Here is a 24,919-nt window from a genome sequence, read left to right as displayed (position 1 = left end):
ACCTGAAAATATGCACTTTTAATAAATGCATATGCACTTATACAATTTATCCAAAATACGCAAATATTTACTTAATATGAATTTTGCATATTCCCTGAGCCCCAATGATTACCTTTTTTATTTTATTTATTTCACGTTCAATATTCGAGTCGTCAGGATCTTATATATTTATGAATACTCTGCAAGTTGATAATTTGGGGTATATTTCGGGTATAATATTCTAGTTATTTTTTCCGTAATTGTTCACCTAGAAAAATAATAGACGTATTTTAATCCTAAAAGGTACGCCCTATGCAAAAAAGATGTTTAATTATTGCTGTAATGCACTTTTGTTATGCTACATATTCCTAATAAGTCCTAATCAGTCTATATAGTAATAAAGCTTCTCTACTCCTAGTTCCGCGAAGTCGACTAAAGCCATAAAACCCAAATATATGCCGAGTAGTTGCTTGCGCTCAAAATTGAATATGACACACATTAATAAGTAAAGATGTTTGGATTCAACAGTATATTTTTTATTAATGGTACTACTTTTCTGCTCATTTGATATACTCTGTTCCAAGTATTCGTGATCTTTACATTGGTGTATCTGTTATTTCTTGTCTAGTTTCAAGTACATCTCACAAATACATGTAAGTGTTTCTTTTAAGTTTAAGCACGGATTATATATTAACATGTTATCTAGAAATATCCCAACTTGCTTATTTTTTCTTTCAGTACTTTAATGTTTGCTCAATATATCTTTCAAAAATAGTTATGGAAATAGTTAGGATTTCATTCTTAACATTGTGTTGCTTATTTTATTGCGAGCAAAACTATTATTATTTTCATTATGAACAGCTATTATTATGTTGTTGATCATAATGTTTTCTTTAGAGCCTCCCGAACGTACTTTTGTGGAAAACTGTCTATTATATGAAGATATATATATTCAGATATTTCTTATTTTTTAGTAGTATGTTTATAATTATAGCTGAATGGGCCAGCCTATTTACAGACCAGCTTACTGGGCCTGCATCCATGTGAATTAATAGTCTAGTGACTATAATTTCATTTGAATTTATAGCCTGATTTTATATTTAATCTTGGATCACTCGCGCTTTAAAAAGTTTTGCAGGCATTCCAGAGTTTCTCTCACACTAGGATGTCTTCAACGTTTTCTTAGTGTAATAGTTTTCTTTTTTTATTATAAATAAAACTAAAGATCTAATAATAATAAAGGATTAATACTATGATACAATTTAAAGAAAAGGTTTATTTGAGTACATTATTAAAATAAAAAAAAATTTACCATGTGAACAACAAAAATAAATACCCTATATATTTTACTTTAAATCTATCTTTAGATGAATGAAAAACTTAAAACAAATATTGCTTAAGGTATAGCTATCATCGTTTCTCATATTGCTGAACACTGCTTACATTATTTTAGTGATGACAACTATGCATGGTTCTGATTAATATTTGTTCTATAAGATATAAAACAGATGAATTTTTTTTTCTAGAGGAATTAGGATTTCCCCCGACAGCTGCGTTTACCGAGCACTGGTTTAAAGTCAACGATCCATTTTTTGTAGAAATATATAGCACAATTGCTAGGTATGATCGTCCAAGTTCAGCTTATGGTGGCACCCTAATTCTTTCTAGAACTAATGATTTCTCTCCTATAACAAAATATGACTTTCTGTTGAATGAAGCCTTTTTTTGAGTTTTCATTGGTTTATAACAAGAATCCTAATCCATACATTCTTTGCATGTATAGATCTCCTACTTCTTCCACGAAACTATTTTTTCAGAACCTGTTAAATTTGTTTGACGATCTGTCCAATCAAAGCAGAACAATTTTGTGTGGTGACTTGAATATTAATTACGCTGTTGCTTCTGCTACCCATTTAGCTTTGGTCAATATATTCGAATCGTATGGTTTCACAATGCACGTTAATTCTACTACAACAATTACTAAAACAACATCTACCATACTTGATTATATTGTCACAGATTTCTCACCTCTTGATGTACGTTCTACAAATATTTATGTAGGCCTATCTGATCATGAAGCAGTATATATTAAATTTAAAACTCTTACCAAACCATCCTCCAGAAACCAACGTTTAAGTAGGATTTTTTCCGCTCAGAACTTTCGTAAATAACAAAATTTGCGCTTGACTTCTGGATAGCACTTTTCCTCTGAGGACGTGGACTATATAATTTCAGTGATTTTTTAAATAGGCATGTCTGTATTTTCAATAAGGCATTTCCTTTAATTACAATTAAATCAAACATCACAAACCCTGGACTAACAAAGGTATCTGCATATCAGCCAAGAATTGGCGATCATTACTGTACATTAAGAAATTTACTACCAATAAATATATTTGTTTTTGTCACTGAATTTTTCCTCTGTACTTCAATAAGTACAGAGGAACTTATCGAAAACTTATCAAAACAGATAAAAAAAATGTACTATCAAAATCATCTGGGAAGTTCTAAAAATGATGCAAGAGAAACTTGGTCCATAATAAACGACTTGCGAAATAAAATTAACACATCTCAAACATTTTCTCTTTCAAACCCTAAAAATCTAAATGAATACTTTGTGAGGGGAGCCTTGTAACTGGATCCCTACATTCGAGGGTTGGAAATCTTTTGATTCCAAGCCTCACTTCAAAGGACTTGTGAGTGGATGTATCTCCATAGGTTTGGTTCTTCAGTGACCGTTGAAGGATAAGGATTGTTAATGTGAGCAAATATAACTCCAGAGAAATAAAATCACCTTTAGTTTATCGACTTATAATTAACTATTTTTAGAGTAAAGAGGTTCAAAACGACCGTAGCTGACAGTACAGTATCAAATAATTCTTTCTTTATCACACGTAAAGGAGAAAAACGTATTTATGAGAAAAAATGCCCGATTTCGGCGTAGAGAAATATTTTATATGTGAATTGAGAGTGTTTTTAAACTGCACTTGCCTCAGGGGCGTGTGAGAGCGAACTAATAACATAATACTTGGTGCGTAAAAGTGTAGATTACCCCTCTTATATTTAGGTGTGAAAACTATTTAAGAGACTGTGGCGCCAATGTCCCAATGGCTGTCCCGAGCAAACTTGATATTAGTGAATATTTTACTTATTCTACACTAAGAAAAGTCTAAGGAATTATATTTTTATTTTATATTCTAAACGATATGTTCATTTCTGGAACAACTTTGTTAATGTGAGTAAAAATATAGCATCCACTATTTTGCCAGAACAAGATCCTATTTTCTATTTGCCTAATTCAAAAAAGGTTCATATTCATTATTTATAAGACCAGTTAGTAAATCTGAACTGATCCAAACAATCAGTATTATCAAAAGCAAATCTTCCTGTAGTACTGATGGGCTATCCATAAAAATTTTCTTAAATCTCCCAAAAAATGTCTTGGAAGTCCTAGTCTCACTAAGTAATGATACCTTTGAAGAAGGTATAATTTCAGAGTGCCTAAAGACAGCCATTATTACTACTCTTCATAAGGATGGTGAAAAATCGTATGTATGCAACTATAGACCTATTGCCTGAATACCGGTCCTATCCAGAATTATTGAGAGACTTATAAAAGCATGACCTATGTCCTTCCTCGTTGAAAACAACATTTTATCACAAAGTCAGTTCGGCTATTTATCTAATAAATGTACCAGTAATGCTATATTTGCTGTAGTACATGAGGTCTATCAAACACTAAACAATAATTTTTACACTGCTTCTGTTTTTGGTGACTATGACAAAGCTTTTTATTGTGTAAATCACGAGATTTTGATAAACAAAAACTTAATTTCTACGCAATTTGAGGTATTGGTTCCAATCTTACTTGAGGAAGAGGAAACAACCAGTTAGAGCAAATTATACTGACTCTAGTCACAGAAGCATTGTGTGTGAAAACAGAATAGGTTGATTTGAATTCGTAAACCACATCGACTCCGTCTTTTGTTGGGTTGTAGAACGTAATAATTTCAGGCTTTAACTGTTCACCATACTCAGAATGGATGTAGTCACCGAAGGGAAATGTAAACGACATTCTTCTTTAAGTTCCATCTTCTATCGAAGGTTGGAAATCATCATGGCTATGCGGACTCTGTTGACTGCCGCTCTAAAAAGTTCTGCACTACTGCATTCAAACCATTCCCTTAAGTTCTTAAGCCAGGATATTCTTCGTCTTTTCTTGTTGTGAACAACAAAAATAAATACTCTATATATTTTACTTTAAATCTATCTTTATAAGAATGTTATGATCAAATAGGGTAAAAAACATAGTATCAATGAAAAACTTTATCGCTTAAAGTATCGCTATTATCGTTTACGCCAAAACACGTTGAGCATGTGTGAAGGTGATATGCTCTGTGCAAATAGCAACATTGCAACTAACACATCGTTTTTTGATTTTATGCTCTTTCTTTTTGGACAATATACATAAAATTCTGGAAGCGCTTCTTTATTTTATTCAATATAGGGCATATTTAAATATTACCTTAACATGCTTCGTATACAACGAAAACAGAATACGTTGATTTGAATTCGTCAACCACATCAAATCCTTCTGTTGTTTTGTCGTAAAACGTAATAATCTCAGGTTTTACTTATTCACCAGACTCCGAATCGATGTAGTCACCGAAGTAAAATGTAGACAATATCAGCACGTTGTTTTTTTTTAGGCTTTGGTTTATACGATAGCACCACAATATCCTTCTGGAAACCAAGCATGCTACTAGGTGCAGGCCGTTTCTCCTGTATGAATACTGGTGGAATTCCCTCTGGTTTTTCCTCAGGATCCCCACGAGTGTAGTTTTTTCGCCAACTAATTCTTTCGCTAACGGCACTGACGTGAAATTATTGACAAATGTAATTTTTCTACCTCCTGTATCTAATATAGGATATGCTATACGCTTATTAACAGCAGGTGAAGAGTCGTCTATAGAAGAACGACCATCCGACTATTTTCTTGAATAAAATTCTTTATTGCAGGTATAAAACGTTTAAAAATCTACTAACGCATATATTTTAATGCCATATTTGGCAGGTTTGTTAGCAATATAATGCCGAAATTTACAACGTCCTCTGAAACTTTTTAATATTTCATCTATCGTACAATGCTCTCCATTTTGGTAATTTTCTTGACATCTGGACACGAAATGTTCAAATATTTTTCTAATAGTAGCCAGATTATCGTACTCTTTTCTTTCATTTTTGTCGTTGATATTGTTAAATCTTAGTGCCCTTACTAAAAAATGAAAGCGTTATCGTGATATCGTTGGTCTAAAGCAAGCAGGTGTGAGTATTTACATGTTAAGCCATCCGTACCCCAGCAATGTATAATAGGCCAATAAAAGCATATATTATACAGTGTGTCCGTAAAGTATGGAATAAATTCGATATTTCCTAAATGAAAAGCCTTTTTAAAAAAATCAAAAACACGTCGATTTTTAAATTTAATGTTCTACATTTTACAATAAAATTTCATTATACAAGGTTATACACATTACAGTGATGACGTCATCGGCTCTTTTTTTAAATGTAACACCCTGTATTTTCGGACATTATTAGATCAATAAAAATGAGATGATTTAAAAAAAAATAATACTTGGGTCTAATGGATATAACTTGAAAGATATGCGCTTATAAAATAAATTATTTATTATCAATTGCAAAAAAGTAGCCTATTTCTAGTTTTTGGTAAACTGTAATTATTTTTAGTAACGTTCAATAACAATTAAGTAGTACAATAATTGTATTAGTTCGTGAATGTTCTGTTTTATTGCTTAGAATTAATTTTTAGTAGAAATGAATTTGAGTGTAAAGCAAAGAATTGAAATACTCATGATGATTGGGTATGCAGACAAATCGCAAACTCAGATAGAAGTGTGTAATTTATTTAATGATAAATATCCAGAAATACCCATCACGCAATCAACAGTAAGTAAGATTGAAAAGAAATTTCGAGAAACTGGTACGGTTGAAAATGCACGCAAATCAGGTCGTCCTTCTGTAAATTATGTTACAACATTAGATGTTCCACTTGCTTTTGAAGAAGATGCGCACACTTCTGTTCGTAAGATTAGTAGTAATCTCGATGTTTGCAAAACAACGGTACACAAAATACGTAAAAGTAAGTAAAATGCACTATTGTACAGGAATTAAACGAGGATGATCCAGATAAAAGAATACAATTTTGCGAAATAATGATGTGGATAACAGTCACCGAAACCCTCTCTTGGTTTAAAATATTATTTTTTCTGATGAGGCTACATTCAAATTAAATGGTGAGGTGAACCGTCAGAATTGTAGATACTGGGCAAAAGAAAACTCTAACTGGATGTGGGAACATCATACACAATACCCGCAAAAGGTAAACGTATGGGCTGGCATTGTAAGAAATAAAATCATTGAACCCTACTATTTCGAAGGTAATTTAAACGGGCCAGCATACCTTCAGTTTTTAAGTGGGTATCTCGTACCTACTTTAGTTAATTTATTCCCCAGTACAATTAATCTTGGAGGTTTTGATGAAACTTTATGCTTTCGACAGGATGGTGCGCCTCCGCATTATGCTTTAGATGTTCGAAGGTACCTAAACAAAATTTTTCCGAACAGGTAAATTGGAAGACGTGGACATATTGAATGGCCAGCGAGGTCGCCAGACCTCAATCCTTTGGATTGTTTTATGTGGGGTCATTTAAATAATGTTGTTTATAAAACGAAACCTGCAAATATTGGAGACTTAAAAACAAGAATTCGTCAATAAATAAACAATATTTCTCAAGAAAGCATAAACAAGGTTCTACAAGAATTAGTACAACGTTTGGGTTACTGTCAAATACAACAAGGGCTCTAATTCGAACATTAAAAATTAAGTCATGTATTAATTACTGGATTACTTTCAAGTTATTTATTATAATTTATTAATATTATAAATCAATAAAAATTAATTTTCTAAGCACATTTCTGTCAAATTATTTTCGTTAGACCCCCAGTATTACACTTTTTTGGAATTAGCTCATTTTTATCGATCTAAAAATGTCCTAAAATACAGGGTGTTACATTTAAAAAAAGAGCCGATGACGTCATCACTGTAATGTGTATCACCTTGTATAATGAAATTTTATTGTAAAATGTAGAACATTAAATTTAAAAATCGACGTGTTTTAGATTTTTTAAAAAGGCTTTTCATTTAGGAAATATCGAATTTATTCCATACTTTACGGACACACTGTATATCTGTAGTGTCAGTGTCTCGGCAATCTCTTCCTCTAGTATAATCGTCTCGTATTTTGGCTATATAGATATTTGTGTAATACACTATTCTGTCTATCATTGCTTCTGTAATATATAATCCCCAGCAAGTTTTCGAAGTATTTGCATTTTTTGTAACATTTTTTACTCCAAGATAATGACCAACACTTTTGTTTCTAGGCATTCGTAGATTTGGTTGTGGAGGATGAGCCAGTGAGTTTTTTTTCTTTACCAGTAAAATGGTGTCGAGACGCATACGCGTGATTGTCGTCAACTTCAATATGAAAATTTTCAACATATTTACCGGATTGTTTGTATTATGTTAACTGTGTTTACTGGGAGCGTCGTCTTCGATGTCTACTTTTTTGTCATCTTTCATCATTTCTTGATTTTCTGTTCCCCCTGTTCTAGGCGGGTCCACAGTATGTTAGCCATTATCTCTTCTCTTTGAATATCATTATATCGAATTTGCCCCAAGTCCACAAGCATTCGTCCTCTACTTATTGTCTACTATCTAAAATTATATTATAACAATAATAAAACATCCTGTATATTAAAAAATTTCATTTACATAGCAGAAGTTTCTTTGACCCTACAAGCAATATGTTCACGTAAGAACACGCGCGATGAGAAAAACTCTCACACAGGTTTTTGATTATTTTTATGAATACTTATTTCGCGGACTAGATCTTTATAGAAAGCAGCCTCCTCTATATGAGTTTCATCAATGTCGATACTTTCGCTGAGAACCAAGTTGGTCATGTTTGAAAAATACAGAAGATTAAGCATCGGAGTGTATGGAACAGAGTTAGAAAGAATCCACAATATCACCAAATCGCAGTGTTATCTGTAACTGGGATATAAGTAAAAAAAAATAAGAATACGCATTGAAAAAGCCAGAGTCGCCTCCTATAAAATAAAGAAAATTCTCATTAAGAGAGCTATTGCATTAAACCTTAAAATCAGATTAATACGCTGCTACATATTCTCCACATAGCTGTATGGTACGGAGAGCTCGACTCTTACACCAACACTAATGAAAAAACTTGAGGCTTTTGAGATGTGGATTTACCGACGCATAGTGCGGATAAGTTGGGTTGATCGAATAACAAATGAAATGGTTTATACCGAATGAGAAAGAGCACAGAAACAACACAAACAATAAAAATTCGAAAGTCACAATATTTCGACCAAGTAATGAGACATCTAGAGAGGTATACTCTTCTACACCTCATAATATAGGACATGATCGCCGGAAGAAGCGGCCCAGGCCGAAGAAGAACATCCTGCCTAGAAAATCTCCGAGAGTGGTACGAAGAGACATCCACTAATATGTTTCGAGTTGCTGTTAACAAAGTTATTATTGCCAATATGATCCCCGTTGGTCGATAATCGGAGTAAAAGAAGAAGAAAAACGTGCACGTTTTATTAAGAAGAATGAAGAAGAATAATTTTAAATTTAAAGAATATTAGAAACAGTTTCAACGAATAGAGCTATAAACATCTAATTGAAATGATTTTATCAAGTATTTGAAATAATTACGACACAGTTTTTTAAACCTAAAACATTAAAATAGTTGCACATAATTTAAATATCTGAACAGGCATTATATATACAACAAACACGCAATATAAATATAAAAATAGGAGTAATATTTACGAGCATATTTCGATTATTTTATATGCTATGAAGACAGTTAAACTTTATTATAACAAACTGAATATTTATACATTTTGTAAGTATTAACAATTCTTTTTTTAATGCACTCCAGTAAATTGAGGTTTGCGATAACTTTGAGAAAAGGTTTTTTGTTTTAATCCTTGCTTGTTTTGGATCTGTCAGTATAGTATTCAAAAATCGCAAACCAGGATATTTGCTTCTTTAAAAGATTCATTTATATACACTTCTCCAAGAAATTAACGCACCACTTCAATAATTCAATTTTATTTGTAAACAGGCAAAGAGTAAAAAAATAAAACTTCACCAGATTTACTCTACATTTTATTAGTAAGTATAACAATTTGTCTAATCATCAGAACATGTTGACGTACAGGAGAAAAAAAAATAAAAAGGAAAATTCTAAAAAAATAATGATAACAAAAGTAAACTAAAATATGAAAAAAGTCTTAATAACGAGTGTTTCCACCTCTAGTACGTATAACAGCCTCACATCGTTGGCCCATACTTAAAATTAATTGCCGCATTTCATTTTGGTCTAGTTCTCTCCAAATCTGGATCAGCCTCTCTCCCACTTCCTGTAAGTTGTTTGGTTGGATCGGTGTCGCTCTTAATCGCCTGCCAAGGATATCCCAGAGATTTTCAATCGGATTTAAATCCGGACTATATGCTGGCCATTCCATAGTATTAATTTCTACCTCTTCTAGATAATTTCTGACGATATGTGCAGCGTGAGGTCTGGCATTATCTTGCATTAGTAAGACATTTTCACCGATATAAGGAGCGAATAGTAATATATATTGCTCCAGGATCTCCAATATGTACGTTTCAGCTGTAACAGTTTCATTTTCTATGACCACTAGGTCCGTAGGTGCAGTCAAAAAAATACCACTCCACATCATAACGGATCCTCCACCAAAAATCTGGTGTGTGAGAAGTTACACTGAGCATATCGTTCGATGGGTGGTCGCAACACACGAACACGTCTGTCGTTATTGTACAAACAAAATCGGGATTCATCAGTAAATAGCACTCGTTGCCAGTCAGCCTCTAACCAATTAACGTGTTCTCTGACAAAATGTAGTCTCCCTCTTCGATGCTCTGCAGTTAATAGAGGACCCCTGACGGCAATCCTAGGTGTTAAGTTGTATTCCCTAAGTGACTGGCGAACAGTTACAGTACTAATTTGTATAGCATGCACGTCTTCAAGCTGAATTTGTAGACTTCGATGTGTTACAAAACGTTGTCGAAGAGCAGAAATTCTTAAAAATCGATCTTGAATAGGGGTAGTTACCCGGTTTCGTCCTTGCCCTGGTCTGCGTGTAGGATCCCCTGTTTCGAGGAATCTTTCTAACACCCGTGAGACGGATATGTGGCACATATTAAACCGACAACCAATTCTCCGGCAACTCCAACCTTCTTCCGACAGTATCACTGCCTGGGCACATTCATCTTGGGATAAATTACGTGATTGACGCTCCCCAATAAACACAATTAACAATAATCAACAATTAAACAGTAGCCGAATAAAATTCGTTGAACACTTGGAAATTAGTATATTTATAGAATAAGTACATTTTTTGCTTCTTTTTGTTTTGTTGCAAAAAAAAACTATAGCGATAAAACACAGTCAATAAATATAGAGTGTACGAATAGCATATACAAGGGGCTTGCAAAATATAACATTACAATGGAAATTTTTATTAACGCTAATAAAATATTTTAATATTTCAAAGTGGTGCGTTAATTTCTTGGAGAAGTGTATATTTTACTGTAGGCGAGCGCTTGTAGATGCCGGTTTTTGTCAAAGGATGTTAACCCATTTTTTTTTCAAATAAATCACATAGTTACTCAACTTTTAATACAGATGTTTACACGCACCAGATATCTTATACGGGTTGTACATCTTTGGACTCTCGGTACGACGAATGTATGCTCATTGTATGAAATGCGGTGAGAGGGTGAGCCATTCAGCTACGCTAGTGTATTGAGCTGTATAGATGTTACCGAATATCTACACAACTTAATACACATCTCAATACCGGATTTTTAAATTGCTGGTATTTTATATTCCATACTGTCTTCTTATGATTCTCTCTTCTTTTGGAAGTTGATAGTCATAACAACTATTTCGATCACATTTACTGCTGATTTGAAGAGTTAGTTACATGAACAGTTAAATAATTCTTTAAGATTGCTGATCTGTCTCCCATATAGCTGTAAGATATCTGTCTTCCTCAAACGGTAAAATTTCTTACGATTAGACCATGTAGAATAACTTGTAGTGGCTGATATTTTGGTCATCCGTTTACGTGGTCAAGATATAAGAGTTTTTGTATTTATTAAACTAAGAGTCGCATCTTCATTTTTCTCATCATCGATTTAATAAGGATGGTTTTTTTCATACCATATGTGAATATATAATATCTCCGCGTACCGATTCTTTCCGCTAGAAGTTGTCTGTCTCCCATCGCACAAGTAGGTGGAAAATAAAATACCACATGCGAATCAAAACAGACTAAGGTATAGTAACCCGAACAGAAGAATCTCTGGCCCTAGAAGTTATGGCTTGTTCTAGAGGCCAACAACTTCTTTCTGTACAAAAAGAATATGTTACGGAACCTCTACGGAAGTATTAGCTAGATGTAACTTACGACGACGACTCTGCAAACGAAAAATGGAATTGAGATTAGGGACATGGAATACCCGAACCCTGTACCGATCTGAAACACTTACGTCATAGCGAAAAAGCTGACATAAGTTAATAATAGAAAGCTCTACGTTCACAATACTTAACGAAGACCACGTTGCTCAAGTCAGGGAGCTTCATTGGGAGTGAGTAAGGATATAAATGATAAAAAAAAAACAGATACAAAACAGATACAAAACCGATGGATAATAAATAAATAACAACAGCTAAACTGTAGAACAAAATGGGCGCCAATAAGTTTTAACCTGAAACTTATAAAGTAACTCAAGAATAAATAAACTAAACAAAAATTTGTCTCAAAAACATCATAAAAACATACGTCAGAAAACATATCAGTAAATTATGAACAAAAATCATGTTAATCCACATATTTAACCATAAGCTGTAAGAAAAGGTTATATATCCAATAAAATACTTCAGAAAAATTATTATATTATCTTTTACAACAAAATTCAAATAATTTATATCGCCTCTACTCAAAAATAAAGTAAAACGTCACAATAAACAATTATGTTTATTAAACTTTTAAACAAACATAAATTGTAAAAAAAATAAACAATAAACATTGTTTATTAATGCTCAAAATACTCAAAATTTTCATTAATAAATACATATTAATAAAAAAACATAATGACACATATTGCCATCAATACTCTTATACTTTATAGCAGATTGTAGTGGTTTATATAATTTTAATAAGCTTAATATGCAAATTAGTTTAATTAACACTTAAATAGCTAAAAAATTTAATTATAATTAAATGACTATTTGACTGCAAGCTGAACGAATCTAATTGGCCATTGTTCCGTTTTATTCTTAAATTAATGTTACAAAATTATAATGGTACATTTAGTAACATACTGAAACAAAAATAAACAAATAAACATAAACTGAAAACAAAAACGTTGCTTATGTCAATAAAAATAAACTAATGTCTCTAACAACAAAAAAAAACATTATCATTATAAAATATTGCACTCTCATAATAGTTTGTTGACATTTGAAGGTCAACACTTGACAACACTTGTCTTCAACAAGGTTTCACTCCATAGTCGTATTGAATTTACAATAGAAACAAAACAAAATTAATCCATAAATTTTTTAGATTTAAAAATTATCAGACTTACAAACAAACATGAGTTATAGTTTATTCGTCTTCCGGGTTTGGACCGTGTCATTTGTGAGTGACCCAAAAGTGGGTTCATCTCGACGTTTCGCTACAATTGTATGTAGCTTCTTCAGGAGAACAAAAAAGAAAGAAAAAGAAACAAAAGACAGGAAGATGGGTAGTTAGCAACGGTAACTCAGTTACTCAACGCAACCAGAGGCGAATACTAACTACCAAGATGGGCATTTGGTCACAGTAACTCAACTACTCAACGCAGCCAGAGGTGAAAACCAAATGCCAGGACAGGGATTCACGTCCAACAGCTCAGAACACTAACGCGTCGAGAGGCAGGGAGTGAATCCGACGATTACTCCGCTACCGCTCTATTTATAGTCGCGGTGACCTGTCGTGTCGGGACGTATCGGCACACTCCGTGGCGCGAACGTCAAGAAGCGCGCACTGGCCAATCATGTGGCTGCATCGTGGTAGCGGGACCGGACGGCGGCTCTAGACTGGGATTCCAGATGGGAGACAAGTAGTATCCTTCCTCTCGATTGATATTATATGGATTTTTTCGGATCTCTAGAGATTCGCGGATTTTCCTGGAATAAAAGAAGGGGCTCTTAGAAATAATATGAGTTTTTTCGAACAATATGGAATGACCGGTTTCTTGGCAGTGTTTTGCAACTGCAGAATGGGAGAAAAGACCTGATCGAATGCATCTTTGATGCTCTTGAATCCGAGTTTTGACGGAACGACCAGTTTCGCCAATATACACTTGTCCACATGAACAAGGAATAGAATATTCCTATATATATTCATAGTTCATAAACGTACCCATACTGACACGACTATACACAATTCATCATCCAGTCCGACACAACATAAATTGTCAGCCTATCATAACATGTTACATAGGTTAATAGAAATTCCGATATCAAAATACAACTTTGAGATAGAATTAATCATCATCATGCAAATAGCAGTAAACAATGGGTACAACGAACAAACAATTAATAAAATTTTAAAGCAAAAAATACACAAGAAAGCCCTGAAATTAGTATTTCCACCAACAAAGAAAAAAACCAGTACCATCTGCTCGATTACATATACAGGCAAGATATCAATAAAAATAGCTAAACACATAAAAAAGAAAGGAATAACACCAGCTTTTAGAACAAACAACAACTTAAACAAATATATTTAAAACACCAAGAGCCAATGTAAAAAGCACTTACACAGTGGTGTATACAAGCTTAAATGTGGCGACTGCCCAAAAACTTACATCGGTCAAACTGGTAAAACTTTTAACAAATGTACAGCAGAACATAAACGGGCTTTCGATAATATAAAAACGGACTTTACGTACGCACTTGACCTTCTAAATCATAATTATTCTTTTAATGACGAATTTCAAATTCTTCACACCCAAAATAAAGGCCTTAAGCTATCTTTATATTAGAATCTATGGAAATTAACAAATTAAAAAACACAGACATAATTCTGAATGACCAACTTAAGACAAACAGTTCTCCCCTCCTCAGCCTATTCCGTTAAAGACTATAAACATACCACACATACCAAAAATAGATCACTTGAGAACGGCACTTTGCCGAAACCGCTATAGTGATAAGATAAATTTTGTGGCAGTTTTGAAAACAAAGTTTTCTGTGTTTTATTGTTATTTATCTGTTAGTATTTCTGTTATAATATTTTCATTATAACATGCTGTATTATCAAAATTTCGTAAAAATAAGATCTATCTATCCTAAAGATATGTTCATCTTTAAATTCTCTGTAGATAAGGTGTTTACAACATTTAACTTTCATTACATAATATTGTCATTACCAAATAATCATTTAATAAGTACCTTCTAAGTAATATACTCAAATTAAGGTTTTAATAACAATAGCGCATCTAATTCATTTTACATTTTGCAGATCGTTTAGATAAAAATATTCCAATAATTTGAGCTAGACATGAAAAAAATATTAAAAACAATTACTAAATTATTTGTCTTGTCTTAACGACCACTTAAAGCGAGCCCCATAATTTACAAAATTACACAAAAATTTTTCAAACGTTAAACAATAAATTTGTTTTCAAATACAAAAATAATGTTTTATTAGTGTGAGTATATTGTGTTCCGTCAATAGTTAAAAGTATATTGCAATTCGTTTATAGTGGGTATTACAATGAATGATATATTCTTTATGTGTCCTTTCAAAGGTATTTATAAATATACAATATAAACAATCAAGGTTTACTATACATTATTCCAAATTCAAATATATTGCGAATACTTACAAGAACACGACGATAAGTAGGCTTGTAGTTATAAATAAACCAAAAAGCGGTCCAAATAATACAGATATATTTTTTTTTACATGATTAGATGCGTCCGTCTATAATTTTAGTAATTTTTAATGCGATACCCTGAATTTGGAAAAATTTGCTTATTTTACCTTCCAAAATATTATTCTTACAAATTAAATACTTTAAATAGATTTTGTACACTAATACAGACAGTTGTTTGTGTCATGTTTTCTTCTAGTCGCATTGGGTTTCCAATTATGTTGTTTTTCTACTTTTTTTGAAAGCGTATTTGAAATGATGTGTAAGGTTTCCTTAGAAATGGTAATAAAGTAGTTATTTTTGTTTGAATATGACCGTTGTAAAAATAATTAAACATCTAAATATATTTTTTCTCTAATCTATTTGTCAGGAATGGAGATTTTTGTTGCCAATATCGACAGAGAAAGTATATAATAAAGGATTTGTAAGAAACTACTTGAATTGGAATCGACTGTATATTTGATTGTTGGGAACTATTTTTACAAAGGAATGTAATATAATGAGCACTTTGATTGTCGAATTCTTATGGCGACGTTATTGTTAGACTTCTTTGTACATAGAAGTCTAACTGTAATGTCTCCATAAGAATTAATATTTCTTATGTAAATGTAACCTCTTTAAGCATGTCTAGAAGCATATAAGAAACCGTGTTTTTCAAGAAAAATAGAATCCTTGCATTTGATATGACGTGGCATTTGAAGATCATTTATTGAAGAAGTTCATCTTTAATTGACGTCCATTCTGTATGGATATTAAAAGTAACTAATTGGTCCCACTCTAATTGCTCAGACCAAATTTTTTGAATAAGAATTTTAGCCTTAATGATACATGCCTTATTCTTCTTTAGCTTCTATCTTCTACCGAAGGTTGGAAATCATCATCGCCATGGAGACTGCCGCTCTAAATAGTTCTGCGCTACTGCATTCAAACGATTCCCTCAAGTTCTTAAGCCACGATATTCTTCTTAATAGCTCATAACATGGCTCAAGTATTCAAGTTTTCTTCTTTTGATAGTCAGTATTATTTCAGATTCATTTATTATTCTTCCAGTAACTTCTGCGTTTGATGTTCTTTGTGTCCATGATATTCGTAGGATATGTCTGTAACACTGTAGGCGAAAGTTCAAAGATCAAGACATGTCATTATACAAAAGAATCGATAAAAAGATCAAAAAAGCTATTAGAATAGCTAAGGATACACATCTAAGAAAACAGTGTGCGGAAATACAGCAATTGCATCATAAAAACGATTCATTTAATATGCACAAAAAAGTTAAAGAAGCCGCAGGCTTATACAAACCTAGAAGAGTTGGGTGTTTGGCAGATAACCAAGGCAAACCACTGGTAACTGTGGAAGAAAAACTAGACACTTGGAAGAATTATGTGGAAGTAACTTTTGCAGATGAAAGCCAGAATACCATTGAAGACACTGAGTGCCAAACAGGACCCCCGATTACCATTGAAGAAGTCACGTCAGCTATTAAAAGAACTAAAGATGGTAAAGCGGCAGGGCCTGATGAGTTTTGTGCAGAATTCCTAAAACTTATGGATGAACAGGGAATAAAATGGATAACAACTGTAATCAACAACATATACGTAACTGGAAAAATACCCCAAAGCTGGTTAAAGTCGACCTTCGTGACCATACCAAAAAAAGTAAATGCCAAGACATGCGAAGACTACAGAACAATTAGCCTAATGAGCTACTTACTTAAAACGTTCTTGAAAGTGATACACGGCAGAATATATAAAAAATGCGAAGAACAAGTATCATGGACGCAGTTTGAATTCCGCGATTCCTTAGGCACCCGAGAGGCTCTATTCGCTGTCCAAGTGCTTATGCAAAGATGCAGGGATGTTAACTGTGATGTGTATATTTGTTTTATCGACTACAAAAAGGCATTTGATAGAGTAAAGCATGATAAACTTATAAACATCTTGAAAGAAGTGGGGTTAGATGATAGGGAATCATCTATAATTTATATTACAACCAAACAGCCAATATTAAAGTGGATGACCAATTGACAGAGGCAGTCTCCATAGATAGAGGAGTGAGACAACTACAAGAAGGCGTATTAGTCAACGGAATATGTCTAAACAACATTAGATATGCCGACGACGCAGTAGTTTTTGCAGATAGTCTGAACGGGTTTCAAAAAATAATGTCGCGTATATCAGATATAAGTAGAGAACACGGACTTGATCTTAATACGAAGAAAACAAAGTACATGGTAGTCAGTAAGCGCGAAATATTAAATACACAGCTTTTGGTAAACCAACATCCAATTGACAGAACGGACAGCTACACATACCTTGGTACCAACATTAACAGCCAATGAGATCACTCCAGTGAAATAAAACAACGCATAGGAAAAGGTCACTTTTCAGAAGTCACGATTTACCACTTGCTACCAAAATCTCTCTCATTAGATGCTATGTATTTTCTACTTTATTATACGGAGTAGAGGCCTGGACACTTTCCGAAGCTTCTTTAAGAAAACTCGAGGCATTCGAGATGTGGTGTTACAGACGTATTTTAAGAATTTCATGGGTGGATCGTGTGACTAATATTAAGGTCCTACGTAGAATAGGCAAGGAATGCGAGATTATTAACACCATCAAAGAGCGCAAACTAGAATATCTTGGCCATGTTATGAGGAATGAACAGAGATACGGCTTGTTGCAACTCATTCTTCAGGGAAAGGTTTTTGGAAAGAGAGGACCAGGGAGAAGAAGAATAGCTTGGCTTCAAAACCTGAGAAAGTGGTTTAATACATCGACAACCGGACTATTCAGAATAGCAGCAAGCAAACTTAGGATAGCCATGTTGATCGCCAACATCCGGAACGGATAGGCATCGTAAGAAGAAGATGTCTGTAACACCAAAATTCAAAGCCGGCCAACTTATTTAGATGCATTTGTTTTAATGTCCATGCTTCCAAGCCATAAAGAAGAGTAGTGAATACGTAACACCGAAGCATTCTTAGGAGTAGTTCTAACCTTATATCCCGACAACAAAAAAACTTTTTACGTGCTATTTTAATACTTGTCTTAATTTTTTTGGTTTGGTCTACATTTAATGTTATCCATGTTCCTAAATATTTTTCGATATTCACACTCTTCATTACAGCATCCTTAACAATCAATTGGATGTTTGCATCTGCTGATTTAGTCATGAACGTGCATTTAGTAGTTTTTTTTCAAATTGATCCTTAGTTTGTATTCATGACAGCATTCATTAAGAGCGTAGGCGAAAAATTTCGGGCCAATGCTTTTTAAATGCATTCATTTTTTTCGAATCCTGAAAAAACTAATAAGTATTTTTAAAAAATTGAAACGCAAAATGAAAGACTACATTATTACTAAGGGCCGAAAGTCCCTGAAAACTTCTATAATGTTTATTTTAATAAGTTACAGGGGTGAAAAAAAAAGAGAAAATTTAGTGTGATTTTTAATTTCAAATATCTCATTCAAAAAAACTTTTTGTTTATTCTAAGGGACTTTCGGCCTTCGGTAATAATGTAATCTTTTATTCTGCGTTTAAATTTTTCAAAAATATTTGTTAGTTTTCTCGGGATTCGAAAAAAATGATTGTATTTAAAAAGCATTGGCCCGAAATTTTGCGCCTACGCTCTTAAGTCGAAGTCATTGCATTACGTTCTGTAAATCATTTTTGTAATCCGTCATTATTACTGTATCATCTGCAAAACGCAAGTTATTCAAAACTTCTCCATTAATAGATAATCCTTCTATTGAATCTAAGAGCGCTTTTTTAAATAAAGCTTTACTGTAGACATTGAAGAGTAGTGGTGACAGCACGCAGCCCTGGCGGACTCTTCTCTGTATTTTGATATCTCGGGTGTTCTGGTTGTCAACTCTTACCTTGGCAGTTTGATTGTATTATGGATTAGATGTAATTTTCATATCACGAATGTCAATATTTTTGCTTTTTAATTAATCTACAAGCTCTTTATGAAGTACATGTCCTGATTCATATCCATACATCTTCGGGCCAGCACATTCAAGCCGAACAAATCATCTCTTGTATCCATACCATTTCTAAAGCCAAATTGTGTGTCACTAATTTCATATTAAAGAGTTTTAACAATTCCGCTGTGTATTATTTTCAAAAATGTTTTAAGTGTGTGCCTTATTAAAGCTATTGTGTGATCTGAGCAGGATATTGCACTGGACTTTTTGGGTATTGCCACAAATGTCGATTGCAGACATTGTCTGGGGATTGTGGCAGTCTGCTATATTAGATTAAATAGTTTAACCAATACATCAATACCATCTTTATCAATGAGTTTTAATAATTCGATGGGCACATCATCTGGTCCGGTAGCTTTGTCCTCTTTTGTTTTTTAATGGCATAGATGACTTTTTCCCGTAATATTGATGGTCCTGTATAGTCTGTAGTTTCTAATGATAGTTCTTCTTTTTCATCATTAAATAGCTTTTGAATGTAATTGGTCCAGTGACACAATCTTTCCTTTATATCAGTAATATTATCTTTTTTATCATTTTTACGGATACTCGCTCTTGTGCTTTTTCTGGAACCTGTCATTTCTTTGATTTTTTGTGTGAATTAAAGTTATCATACTTTTTATCCAGATCTTTTATTTCCATGCATGTCAGGTCAGAGAGCCACCTCTCGTTTGCCTGTCGAATTTTCTTTTTAATAATTGTCTGAATTTCTTTGTATATATTCATTTAACTTTATGCTTGCTTCGTTCTTTCATAAGTTCAAGAATTTCTACTGTCATCCAAGGTTTTGCAATTTTCCCAAGGGGTTTGAGTTTTTTTTTCCAACTGACACAAGGGTATGTCGAGTTTTTCCTAATTTTTGGTCAATATTTAGAGTTTCTGCATTATTTTATTTGACTTTCCTTAAGTTTTCGTTTATTTTAAATTTCGTTTCCTTACATGTGTTGTCTTGTTTGAGCCGCCTTGTAAATATGATTTTCTTGGAGCTAGGGTGCTTTAAATTCTTTAGTTATACTCTTATCGACCAAGCAACCTGATTGTGATAGGAGGATATGTCCGCTCCTGGATTAATTTTGGCTACTATTATGGAATTTTTATATAATATAATCTATTTGATTTCTGACTATTTTGTTGTTACTGTCAGCTGATGATTTTCATGTGTATAATCTACGTTTAGGAAGTTTGAACAATGTATTTGTAATTATAAGTTCCTCATTAATACAGAAATCAACCAGCCTATCGCTACGCCGGCGCCGATACAGGGCTTAATACACTAAACGGATTAAATTAATATTTGTTAAATTTTGGCAAAAAACGCAGCGCTTGCTGATTAAAGTTGAAGTAAAATTCTTAATATGATATTTAAGATCAACTGTATCAAAGCACCATAAAATGCCTAAAGCCTTGGTGTGTAAAAAAGTATAATCTACGGGAGAAGAATTAAAATTTTAAATAATAGGACAATTTGAAACTCATTTCATCAAAGGAAAGCAATCGATTTAATTTAATAACTTCAATACTTAAACTAGAAAATTCTAATGTTGAATCAGAACCAGTTATTAGGTCATCAACGTAAAAATGAGATGAGACTATTTTGAAAGCTTCAGGATTGTAGAAAGTTGAAGGCTTGTAGCGAAAAAGCATACAGACCCAGTACTATAGGTTATAGTGTTCAATTTATATGAGTTAAGTTCCTTTTCTTGTTCAAATTGCGAAACAATTTACTAAAGCCTTCGCTGATTAGAATCTACTAGAACCTGTTAATAGAACCTAGTCATGTCAGCCGAAATAACGTACGTATGCTGACGATAGCGTTAACCTTTAACTACGGGCTACGATGTACACAGTACACCATGCGTGTTAAGTTGGTTGCCGTTTCTTAAAACTATTTTCTGCTTTTACGCAGACGTTACTCGACGCAGAGGTTACTCGACGTAACCTATCAGTATAGTATCAACCATTGTCTGTTACAGTCGATACGTGATTTTTGATCGAATAGTTTAGTTGTGATAAAAAATATCAAAGTGAGTTCCCGAACGGTGCCTTCAGTACACCACGCACATAGTTATGTAAGTAAATTTAACGAATGTTAAACTTTAAATTACTTGCAAACGAGTTATTTTCTGTGTAGTAAATGTTACATTGTACTTTTTATACAAAAATGTGAAATGAAAACTTAGGAGAAATATTTTTTATAGGGATCGAGTGCGTGTTAGAAACCCTAAAAGTCTCACATAAGATGAGTTTAGAGCTATGGCTGAAGCATTGTTCGAAGAAGAACCTGAGGAAGAAGTTAGGGGAGAAGAGGATGCTAGTTCGTCAGAAGAAGAGGAAGAAATTACGAAAGACAACGATTATAACACTGAGTCGGAGATAGAACTAAATGATAAAGAGTCTTCTTATTGAGATAACGAGAGCGATGGTGAGAGTTTAGAAAGCGATGAAGATGAGTATTTTATAGCGAAAGATAAACAAACAAAGTGGTATAAATATTCAGTAGTGAGCAAATGTAGCAAATCTTCTAGCAAAAATATTGTAAAAATACTTCCTGGGCCAAAGCTGAGTACTAGAGATATTACCAATGAGAGATGTGCTATCGAAAAAATTTTTAGTGACATTATTGAAAATATAGTTGAGTGTACAAACTTGAAAATTGCAAATATGCGAATAAAGTATAACCGGCCTAGACGGGCTAAAGACACAACAAAAACGGAAATTATGGCATTACTAAAAAGCAAAACCATACACATTTTCTTGAATTGTGGACTAAAGACCGAACCGGCTCAGAAATATTTAGAGCGTGCATGAGTGCTGATAGATTTTTATTTTTGCTTGCTGCTCTAAGATTTGATGACAAAAATAGTAGAGGGATACGCAAGGAAACTAATAAACTTGCTGCTATTCGAGTTACACTGGATCGTTTTGTGGAGAACTGCAACAATAACTACTGTTTAGGAGAAGAAGTAACAATTGACGAAATGTTAATACCTTTCAGAGGTAGATGCAGTTTTATTCAATATATCCCGTCCAAGCCTGCAAAGTATGGGTTAAAAGTATTTGTATTGTGTGATGCCCAGACATTTTATGTTACAAATTTAGAGGTGTATTGTGGTAATCAGCCACAAGGACCTTACAACAAATCAAATAAACCTACTGATATTGCACATCGTTTACTTCAAGACTGGAAAGGGAAAAACCGGAACTTGACATGTGATAATTGGTACACAAGTTACTCATTGGCCAATGATCTTTTGAAAGATAAAGTAACAATGATTGACACACTAAAGAAAAATAAACGGGAGCTGCCGTTGAAGTTCCTACCACATAAAGTAAGAGAAGTTGGATCGTCCCTTTTCGGATTTCAAAAAGAGGTAACTATAGTGTCATATGTCCCTGAAAAAAATAAAGCTGTGCCTTTGATATCAACCATGCATAATGATTCTGCAGTAGATCTGGAGAAAAAAAGCCAAATATTATTTTAGATTAGAATTCTCACAAAGGAGGTGTCGACACAGTAGATAAAATATAGAACGATATTTTTAAAGGAATTATCTTTATCTTTGTTTAGACCACACCTTTCAGAACGAGCTGAAATACAGAGTTTGTCCTTAGATTTAAAACTATTCCTGAAGAAATATAAAGCTACTGTAGTGGAAGAAGAAGAAAAAGAAGAACCACCAGCAACATTACGAGGAAGGTGCTATTGCTGCGGAGGGCGTAAAAATAGAGTGACAACCATTTCGTGTCAGTTATAGTTAAAAATTTAAAAATTTTCGCATATTTTTTTTTAGGTTGGTGTTTAAATATGTAATAAATTACTGTTTTCGTTTTTTCTCACTGGTTTACCATTTTGAATTATTTTTTAGTTTTATTTTTTATTATATAACAACTAATTATTGATTAATTACAAGTTGTGCAATATAATATAGTTCTAATTATTAAAGAAATTTTGTTTCTGTAGCTATTTGTAACTGGTGTATAGAGTACACCGCGCCCGTATTTGAGATTCATGGTTGGGCGCCCGTAGTTAAAGGTTAAAGAATAGAAAGAAGATCAATCTGAACAAAAGGACTCACCATTTGAAGATCATCGACTAATTTACCTAAAGTAAAAAAACAAACCATTGCATATTACTCAATGCTTGGTAGTAGAATTTTCTTCCTTAAAAACTGTGTAATGTGGTAAAAGATAAGTGATTTCTTTAATTGTATTAGAAGGTGATTCGACGTAAAAATTCATTTAGCATAACCAACATACAGATATACGCTGCTACATTTTTGCAGCAGAACTTACAACGATAATGCAAACCAAGCTTTCATGTCCTCAATCCCTTACAAACATCCAATTTCATTACGCTTAAATACCCATGAAAGGGCATAGATAGAACCAATACAAATGTATGAATGGATTAATTATTACTTTAAGTTATTATAAAAAAACCATATCTATATACTCACCGAACTAACGAAATAAGAGACAAACGCATATTAAAGATTTATCTGAAAACAAAATAAAAAATGCCCTAAAAGGATGAAAATAAATATGCAATTAGCCCTGGAGATATACCTACAGAACTTCTAAATCAGGCCCTTTAGTATTAATACAAAAATTAAAACAAATGTTTAACAAATGCTTATTTAATGGAAAAAATACCGAAGGAATGAAAAAAATACTACTTAAGCTCCATACGTAGGAAGGGAAACAAAAAAGACCCCAATAATTTTGGGGGAATATGCGTAACACCTTCTGCGGGTGGGTTGTATGGGTTGTAACCTAAAATATTTAAAGAAAGAATGGAAGAACAGCTGCGACACTGCGAGCTTCAGAAAAACAGAGTGGTTTTCGTTTCGGACACTCATGTACTGATTTTATATTTTCTACAAAAAGGCTCATAAAACAAACAATAGCATTCAGCACTGAATTGCACATTGTAATCCGAAAGGCATATATTATGATAGTGTCACCTATGAAACCAATGGAAACTCACAGAGTAGATAACACCTACATAAATGCCATAAAATCACTTTACGAAGACAACGTATGTGGAAATGTCGAAAAAACTATTCAAAAATTCCAGTCAAAGTCGATAAAGAACTTTGACAAGGATGCTGCCGGTCTTAACCTTATTTAAACTTTATATAGACGACACATTAAAATACTAGAACAAGAAATGTAGACAGAGGGGACTAGAAATTGACGACAATTAGATCCATAGCCTTTTGTTTCCCAATGATCAAATAATTTTAGCAGAAAACAAAAACGATATCGTCTAAGTGATAAAAAAGATGAAAGAATAATTTAAAAACTGGCGTTTGGAAATTAATTATAATAAAATGGAATAAACGGCCATTTGAAATATCGCAGAAGACTTAGAGATAAATAGCAAGTCAATAAAACAAATAATTGAATATAAATAATTTTATAATACTTTAATACTTTTTAATACTTTAACAAACAGAGGATCTGATGAAACGGATGTAATAAATAAAATAATGAAAGGAAAGACAACAACACGACAATTACACTCCTTTATATGACACCAAATATTTAAGAAAATAGATGAAAACTGCTCACTGTATGGCTGAGAGACGAGTTTGATAAATGAAAGAATGGAAAATGGAATAAATTTAATGGAAATGATGTTTTTGAGAACAAGCTGCAGATTAACAGATGCAGATTTTACAGAATGATGTAAAACAATGCTTTGATTGTTAATGCTAGGAAAACCAAAAGCATGCAATTTAACTAGAGATCGAAATCAAGTTACCAGTTTTCTATAAAAGTAAATGATAGCCTAGTTCATTCTACAATTTCCACT

At 33.1% G+C, this 24,919-nt stretch overlaps 1 protein-coding gene across 1 annotated transcript in view; it reads left to right on the top strand.

The window, feature by feature from the left end:
- The first annotated feature begins 14,871 nt into the window (after window positions 1-14,871).
- Window positions 14,872-24,919, top strand: part of LOC140443643 (aquaporin-like) — an 88,584-nt gene continuing 78,536 nt past the window's right edge. The window contains exon 1 of the mRNA XM_072535002.1: window positions 14,872-14,989. The gene's annotated coding sequence lies outside the window, so the exon portion shown is untranslated. The remainder of the gene's footprint in view (window positions 14,990-24,919) is intronic.

Source organism: Diabrotica undecimpunctata, chromosome 6, assembly GCF_040954645.1.
Source record: "Diabrotica undecimpunctata isolate CICGRU chromosome 6, icDiaUnde3, whole genome shotgun sequence".
NCBI classification, from domain to species: Eukaryota; Metazoa; Arthropoda; class Insecta; order Coleoptera; family Chrysomelidae; genus Diabrotica; species Diabrotica undecimpunctata.
Note: the sequence above shows the minus strand (reverse complement) of the source record. Positions and strands in the feature narration are given on the sequence as shown.